Source organism: Uloborus diversus, chromosome 2, assembly GCF_026930045.1.
Source record: "Uloborus diversus isolate 005 chromosome 2, Udiv.v.3.1, whole genome shotgun sequence".
NCBI classification, from domain to species: domain Eukaryota; kingdom Metazoa; phylum Arthropoda; class Arachnida; order Araneae; family Uloboridae; genus Uloborus; species Uloborus diversus.
Genome location: NC_072732.1, coordinates 219947649 through 219957311, shown reverse-complemented (window position 1 = coordinate 219957311; position 9663 = coordinate 219947649). Strand labels below are relative to the sequence as shown.

Below are 9663 nucleotides of genomic sequence, written 5' to 3'. Positions count from 1 at the left end.
TCCATACCAGCATTAGGGAAATGCTGAAATTTTACATTTTACTCAAGCTCTATTTTTCGAGTTCCAACCAAATAAGCAAGCTTGTACAAAAAAAAAAAAAAAAAAAACTTAAGTACAGTAGATGACAATAATGTAAAATTTGCTGGTACTGAGTTTTACCTCCCAAACGACAATTTAATCCAAGCTCTCTATTATTGAAAATATTTTAAACACAGAAAAAATAAGAAACCTTACGTGGAGATCTTGTTTATTTTAGAATTTGAGCAATACAAAATAATTCACAAATACATATATACAACATAACAAATGTATTACAAATCGCAACATTTACAAATAATAAAAATCATCTTTTATGTCTTGGACCCAGGCATTGGATTTATTTCCACAAAGCACCTGAAACATAGATTAAAATTAGCCATGTAAAACACAAGCTTAATATTATGGTATTCTGAAACTACAAAATCAGTTTCTGTTAACATTAAATTAAATGCAACAGCAAAATCACTTTTCATCTTTTCCAATATTTACCTCAATACACAATAGAACATACTGGTTCGTTAGGAAGAACGTAGCAAATTAAATATGCTTTCTTAAGGCATAACTTACAAGCTAAAATACATCTGCAGCATTATTAAAAAATTCAGTTGCATTTAAAGCACATTAAAGCTAATCAAATAAAGTACATTCATTATATGTACAGTTTAACTCTCTTAATATGAAATCACGGCAAAAATGAACGTTTTATTCGTTAAGTTTGGTTCGCTATCTAATTACAATTTCACGCATAATGCATAATTGCAAGTCTCGGCTAAGACGAACAAAAATTCCCGACCTCTTACTAAAAACGTTTGTGGTTGAATACTGTAGTATCCTTTTCTAGAAATTATTCATTACTTCGTTTGGTAGTAGAAGTCCCATCGTGTATCAAGAAAATATAGATTATTTTGCATAGAAAATACAGTCCGTACATTTTTTGACCCGCAGAAATTGCAATTTATACAGAGATAAAATTGTTCGTCTTCCATTGTGGATTACAACCTATTCCGTGATTTTCGATACCATCTTCCTTTTTCAATATTTTCCAAATATATTCAGAAATAAATATCTCGTTTCTTATAAATGAATGTGCTAAATGCACAATTCGTGCAGCAATATTTTTTAAATGTAGAGCAGCATTTCTTCATGTTTTTTTCCCCCCCACAGAATCACTCATTCACAGTAGTTACGAATAACTGCTAATACAAACGAATTCATAGCTTTTTGATACTTCATATTAACCGAGTTCAACTGTATATACAAAAAAAAAGTTTGCTATGCAATTTTTTTCTGAGAAAAATAATAAAGCCTCAGACTTTATTTTTCACCTTGCTTGCAAAAAATAATTTTAAAAATTGGAAAATATACTAAATAGAACAAATAAAAATTAATAAAATTTCCTCTTAACTATTCATCAAAAAAAAAAAATCCTATAACAGATCTTTTATTCTGCTAAAAAAACAAAGCCCTCACTTTGTGAAATTTAAATACTAACCTTACGACAAACTTTTTTGTCCTTTGTTTGAAGAGTATACAACTGTAACTGACACCATTAATTCCTCTTTTAAGTCCACAAGGATATTCTATAAAATGCCCAATAACTTCAAATGACAAAGCAAGAAAAATCTCGAATAATTTATGAAGTAATTTCATTTCAGATCCTTAACTTTGTTACCAAGACTTTTTAAGCCATTGAAAATAGCTCTCTCTCACTCCCCCCTCCCCCCCCCCCAACCCCGACATTTTTGAAAACAACATTTAAACAGTGATCCAACTTTTTCCCAATGGTTTTAAAACTTGGATTTTTAATTTTTAAAACTGATTTTACATATTCAAATTTTTGGCATTATTTGCAACAATATATAAAAGTAACATTAATCACTATAAAAACAAAATTGCTACTTGGATAGAATGTTATTAGATTTATGTTATTAGATTTATATAATATCCTAAAGAGTTAGCCTATTCAATTGAAGAATTGTTTTTAGTTTTACCTTGAATGATTTTTTTCAAATGTAAAAATAACTGTTAAACTTTTTAATGCAAAAAAAAAAAAAAAAAAAAAAAAAAAAAAAAATTGCAAACTCCTGGTTAAAGTTAAATTGGCTTTGTCACAGATATAATTCAAATTACGGATGCACCTAAGATTCAGTTTGGTCGATTGTACTTTAATATTCAGCAACGGAATACTGAAAAAATTTAATATTTGACAAATGGAGACCAAAAACATATTTTTTGAAACAATGAATGAAAATCATAGTATGCAAATTCTTATTAATAGTAGTATTATCACACTGAAAGTAAATTTAATGCAAGAGAAAATACTAAGCTCAAGTTGTATTGCTTTTTCAATTTTTCTTAAATCTTATCACACACCTCATTAACCTTACCAAGGACGTGCCCAGAAATTTTGGGGCCCGTCACAAATGATTTTTTCTGGCCCTCTCCATATTGTTTACTCTTATGTCCCCTACACATATTTCATCTCTCATTTTAAAAATCTCAGGCACCCTTCATGCTCAGGCTAACAGGTGTTTCTCTCTCTCCTCCCCCTGTGCATGCCCCTCAGGGCTCGAAAATTATATTGCCCGACATGCCCGGGGCATGTAAAAATTCCGATTGGGCGTGAATATTTTACCCTTACATTCCCGGCTAGGCATGTAATGATATAAGTTTTTAAATTGAGTATTGGTGTATTTGATGACGATTTATTATGTTCTATTTATTCTAGTATTTCTGTTTTATATTGAAATAATTCTTGGTTCAGATATAAAGCTGTTGAATTTTTTGTCTGATTAATGTTATACGACAAATTCAAATATTTTTGTTATTATACTATGAAACAACCGAGCATGTAAAATTTATATTCGGACATGTAGTTTTTAGACAAACATAAACGGCAGGGCATGTAAAATTTTAAAGATTTTTCTTGCCCTGATGCCCCTGAACCTTACTCTATTACTAAATCCATAAAATACACCGCCAGCTCAGTCATTCCATTTGCGGACTGCAGTTTCGTGCTGATTAGCACTCATCAGCCCAGAATAGGAAGGGACTGAGCTGGAGATGGAAAACCCCCTTAAGGAAGCCAAGAGTGCCAAACACTTCTTTTATATGAGCTACCAGTTTGTTTGGCACTCTTGGCTCTCTTAAGTTGTTTTCCACCTCCAGCGCAGTCACTTCCTAATCTGGGCTCATGAGTGCTAATAAGCACGAAACTACAACCCTCGAATGGAATGACTGAGCTGGTGGTGTATTTTATGTATTTCTGCCTTAGCTCTGGCTCTAGGGCAGTAATTTACTGAAAATTACTAAATAATTTAAAAACAAAACAATAACCAGAAAAATAACTCAGAATATTAAGTTTTTATAAAAATGTTAAAATAACATTTTAACTATATTCAGTTGATACTCAGTATACTGCCTATTCGGCAGATAAACCAGATATTTGATTCGGCTAATTATTTCAGTATTCTACCATCAAATAGCAAACAAATGTAAATATCTGACAATTGATAAACAAACACATCTTTCTCTATGGAATGAAGGAAAGTTACAGCAGTTGAAAACCATAGCCAAACTACTATTATCAAATTCAAAGTAATTTTTCTGTAATAGAAAAGCCTCAAATGTTAAATTAAAATTTTATTTTTGCTTTTTAATTTTGCTTAAATTTTACGGCACATTACATCAACCCTACTATCAAACTCATTTAAATATGAAACAGTAACCAGAAAAAAAAAACTTCATAATATTAAGTGTTTAAAAATATATAATTTCAAAAATTAATCAAATAGGTGATTAATAATATATAACAACGAAACACTTGGATATTAACTTTTCAATATTTTAATTCAAAGAGTAATAATACCAAATTTTTAGGCATTCTACAAGATTGTCAAACAGATATCCAGAAAGAGACTAATTGGAAACAAAAAATAAATGAAAATACTTAGTACCTCTTAAAGTTTGCAAATGCATCATTGATGAGTTTTTCCCAATGCCATCAACTGTCCACAAATTCTTAGGTCTATTAGGTGAAAAGAAAAACACTAGTAAGTCACATAAGGATTAAAAACATACTTTAATTATTTATATCATAAGCATATTTTTCATAATTTTAAAATGCTTCATCTGTTTGTAATACAAATACAAAAGAAAAATTAGATAGCAAAACTGATTTTTAATAATTTTTTTTTAATTACTTTTTTAACTGTGCATACACAGCTCTCATGGCATTGCTCGGAGTCATGAGATTTTGAAAATTATAGGACATTAATTATAAGTATTTAGTTTTTTACACTTACTTTCTCATAAAGTATGGGGGAATGGGGGCCCATCAACCAAACTGACAAGGGGACCCCCCTTTAACTCTTGGCGGCCCTGCCTGCAGACAAGCCGAATATTCTGTTCGGCCAATTACTTAAAAACAACAGAGCCTCGTAATTTGAAAATGCTTAAAAGCAATTACTGCTAAAATGAAATACATTTGATGACGTAATTGCTCTTCTGTTTGCTGTTGATTGTTATTTGGATCAGTGATGTTCCTACCAATTTTTCTGAGGGTATACTCCCAGTAATCCATTACACACAAAATGAGTAAGCGTTACATAAATAATATGTCACAATATGAAAATTTTTGAAGCTTGAGATTGGGAAGTATTTATAAAATGGACGAAGTTATTTATGAAACGAACGAACTCTTTTATGCGAGTTTTTTAATGTGGTCCCTATCCACCACAAAAAGAGGTTAGGATGTATTTATCAATTTATACATCATCTTAAAAGGGTAAATATTTTTCAGTGTTATTAACTTATACTGCGTTGGTTTTTGCAATGGGAACGACAAAAGAAATTAGAGTTAGTGGAAATGTTTTGACAAAATATAAATGCCCCCCCCCCCATTGTTGGCCAAAAAAAATATGAATTTATATCTTACGTCAATAATTGTACTTACCAGTGTTTCTGCTTGCAGTTGCATTAATTCTAAATTTTTTCATTTCAAATTAAATTTGGAATTTAATTTGCAATTGCAGGTGAAACGCATTGAGGCATTTAGAAAGAAACACCTTCCCCATAATTTGCCTTATGGAAAGATATTCATTAACTTTGGATGTTTTAGCATTTCGCTAAAGCTTTTTTTTTTCACATTTTAGCTTTTTTTGCTAAAAAGTTTTGAACTCGGCTTAAACTCTAGTTCTGACTTAATTTATTCGAAAATTTTCTCTGCAAAAATATTGGGAAAGCTAAACAATATTATTCGATTAAGCTGGGAACTTGAACACTTGCGTCTAAGTGGAAATATTTGGGTTCCGGGAGGATTTTTAAAATTCGTATAAGTGGGGGTTTTAGTTTATCCGTTACCTAATAACTTATTTCTTAAATCTTACGACACATAACATTAACCTTACTCTTACTTACTCATTTACACATAAAACAGAAAAAGTAAAAAAATAAGACATCATGATATTAAGCGGTCATAAATATGAAAAGTCAGCTTATTACTGATTTTTCATACTTCAAATATCTAAAAGTTGATTTACAATATAATAAATACTGCTAAAAAGCAATCTAATTTAATTAATCACAGTGATCCAAGTTTAATAATAGTCATGGTGCAGAAACATTTGGTTTCCTGCAAGATTTATTTACATAACATTAGCATGATTGTACGCTGTAAAATCATATACATCTGAAGCAGTAGATTTTCAAATAAATAAAGGAATTTAAATTTGTGCAGAATTGCAGATAAACTAACCAAATTCGACACATATCATACTACATGCAATATGGAAGACAATTTTCAACCGTATACGATTGTAATTCTCGGCCAAATACTCAGTATTTCGCAAAATATGGTACAATTCCTAAAAGATAATTGTTTTTTGCAACTTGAACAGTATTTTCCCTGGAAGGGATAATAAACTCAGGGAAATAGAGAGGGAAGAGTCGAAGTTTCAAATTTACTACTGTAAATGCATTCAACATTCAACATTGCTTACGTATATGTATAATCTAAAGTAAGAAAAGAATAGGGTGCAGTGGCACTCATTGATATGTTATAAGTGCGTTTCAGCTCTTAAAATAAGTGTTAGTAGAGATAACATTAAGTACACAACAAATAACTAAAAATCTAATAAATGAAAAATGTATTTACCTTTCCAATAGAGGCCGCCATGTTTGCTATCATCACCCTCGCTTTTCCATTTCCGGAAGATGGCGTTGCGCGCGCTGAATTCCTATTGGCTGTCAGTCGATCCGATTGGCTAAACTTTACGGTGAAATAACCGCTTTCTCAAAATACGGTGAAAATACTGTTTTTCTTTCGATTAATGGTTTGAAAACCATTTTTTTTATGGTTATTTGACTGTTGAGGCTGAATACGGTAAAATGACAATAAAATAAACTGTTATTTAACCATTTTTTCAGTGAAATTTTTAACAGTGTTGAATTGACACAGATATTTTTTTTTTATTCGCAATTATTATTTTTCACATAATCTTTTCTTATTCGTTTTACTACTTTCACGCATTTATTGAAGTTACAATGTAATTTACACACTGTTATATTCAAAATACTTCATTATTATTATTATTACCAATATTATTTTACCATCTACAGACACCATTAACAGAGTTTTACTACAATATTCAAAAATCTAAGTAAACCTAATGTTTTTCTGAACTCACATTTTTACTTTGTGTATTTTCCACACTACCAAGATTATTCTTTTCAATTATTCGAATCAATTTAACTCATTTAACTAACGCAGATTTTCAAAGCAACTACAGAGATAATTTACGACTTTCAAATCAGAACGAATACTCAGAAACGATATTTTTACGAAACTTAAGTGAGTAATTTCAAATGCTTCCAAAGCGTTTTTAGAATATACTTAAACATAGAAAGTCCTGGCGAAAAGATATTAAAGTTTGTTCAACACAATTTTCAACTTATTACAATTATTATTTCCATAATCACTTTTAAGATTTTTTCAATTGAACATTGAAAATATTTGACACAAGTTTAACTTAAAGGACTTAAGCATAAAAATTCAAAAAATTAGGAATATAAACTTAAATCTTCAAGACTTGAATATTTACGATTAAGCGAAACTCAAACACAAAAATTTAGAAACAGAAACATACAATCTTTATAACTTGAACATTGGGAAAGAAGGAAAAAAAAAAAACCTTAAACATAATCCTAAAAAATTTTCTTCAAATACAATTAACTAATTTAAAGTAAAAATCTTTGAAACTTACCCCAAGTTTTCTGAAATGATGTCTTTTTTATAAAAGTACTGAAAGAAGTTACAAACTGTAAGTCGTTATCAAATACACTACATCAAAATATTGTAACCTCAATTCAGCCCTTATTTCAATCAAACCAACAGTCATAACTGAAATAATTTTTCCCGCATGCGACACCGATTCACGCCAGAGTTGTATTAAAATATTTTTCTTATTATTTTCTTTTCAAATTTTTAATGCAGAATGAAATCTCATACAACCGACAGACACGAAAAACCAAACTGATCTGATTTTTACGAAACCTCGCATACAAACTTCCCCTAGTCATGTGGTTTCATAGTTAGTCAAGTCATCGACGAGGAATGAATCCGTCTGATTTTCCTATCACGTGTGATAAAGCAAGCCCTTTACGATATTCACAGCTCCATTACGTTATGCGAAATGTACATGCTAAACCACAATTATTCAAATAATTTTTTCCCGAACTTAACTGTTTTCAAAAGTATATTTATCCCATTCGTTTGACATAACTCGCACATAGTCAGAGACTTGATTTTTTTCAGTTCATAGTCATTCTGCAGGTGTATTTTTACATTTTCATTGCTTATGCATTGCAATTATTTATTTTTCGATACATAATTGTTATCGCATTTCCAACTATTTCAACGATATCCGATCGAATAATAGGACTTTGATTATATTTAACAATGTTTATTTTCAATACTTTGAAATTTTCAAAAGTATTTTCTTCACGCTTCAACGAACGAAATATTCAAATTATGAATTTTTCTTTTCACTTATCAGTTGTTCTATTATAATTTTTTCTAAATATATTTGTACCGGCTAACAATCAAAATATTTTTACCCGAACTTAACAGTTTTCGATAGTTGGTTTATCCCATTCGTTTCTCTCACACAGACTTGATTTTTCCAATTCATAGTCATTCAACGAGAGTATTTTTAATATTTTCAACGCTTTTATGACTTACATTTAATTACTTTTCCAAAAACACAACGATTTTTGCATTTCCAATTATTTCAATGATTTTCCATCGAATGATAGGACTTTGATTGTATTTAACAGTGTTTATTTTCAATACTTTGAAATTTTGAAGAGTATTTGCTCGTTTCAGCGAACGAAATATTCATGCAAAGTAATGAATTCTTCAAGTTTTTATAACTTCTGTCCCTCTATAACAACTTGAAATTGTTAACGTATGCATACTACGGTATCATTATATACTCAAAATCATAAAAAAAGTTACAAACTTCGAGACTGAAAAACTCTAAGACAATATTTCCAAAGTACGTTCGAGAATTTACCCAATTGAACCAATGTATGAAAATAATCACACCTTTTAATTATTTGATACAATTGTTCAAGAAATATAGAAGTTTAATTAAGAATTTACAAAAATTGATAATTTACAGAAAACCTGAAAAATGCTTAAAAAAATAAAGAAAGAAATAATAATTATTATTAAAAGAAGAACTTTCACAAAAAAAAATCTAGTACCCATAGGACAAGGTCGTATAGTCCTGTTGTATCACTCTTTTGTTGTACATTATTTTGTACAACTTATTTTAAATTTTATTGATAATTTTTCTCCTCTTTGACTCCTGCAAATTTTAGTCGGGTTATGGATGTTGATGGAGAGTTGTTCGTCCAAGTTTAGTACGAACTGCTTTATTGAGTCAAAGTTGAGGAGCTGGATGTTCCTGTGGTTTTGGGTAAACCCATCACGTATTTTGCAGCAAGTTTCCCCGTCTCTTGTTGTGTAGGCAGTTTTTCGGACCATCTGGAACTCAACAAGAAAAAAAATCAGCAAATCACCAAGTGAAAAAAAATAATTAGGATTTATTTTCCAGAAGAAAAAAAAAATACGCACCAGACACAAAAACTGAGATGGATCCACCGTCCAATTCGTCTGTAAAATATCCTAAAAAATACCATGAGGGGGCGTTGGTATCAACTCAAATTTTGTGTCTGGTGCGTATTTTTTTTAACAATTTCAAGTTGTTATAGAGGGACAGAAGTTATAAAAACTTGAAGAATTCATTACTTTGCATGAATATTTCGTTCGCTGAAACGAGCAAATACTCTTCAAAATTTCAAAGTATTGAAAATAAACACTGTTAAATACAATCAAAGTCCTATCATTCGATGGAAAATCATTGAAATAATTGGAAATGCAAAAATCGTTGTGTTTTTGGAAAAGTAATTAAATGTAAGTCATAAAAGCGTTGAAAATATTAAAAATACTCTCGTTGAATGACTATGAATTGGAAAAATCAAGTCTGTGTGAGAGAAACGAATGGGATAAACCAACTATCGAAAACTGTTAAGTTCGGGTAAAAATATTTTGATTGTTAG

The 9663-nt window shown here is 30.1% G+C and overlaps 1 long non-coding RNA gene across 1 annotated transcript; it reads right to left on the bottom strand.

Annotated features, from left to right (window-relative positions):
* Positions 1-230: 230 nt before the first annotated feature.
* Positions 231-6267, bottom strand: LOC129216279 (uncharacterized). The gene is made up of 3 exons (XR_008580180.1): positions 6194-6267; positions 3996-4066; positions 231-393 (listed from the first exon to the last, which is right to left on the bottom strand). It is a non-coding gene; the product is annotated as an uncharacterized LOC129216279 (long non-coding RNA).
* Positions 6268-9663: the final 3396 nt, after the last annotated feature.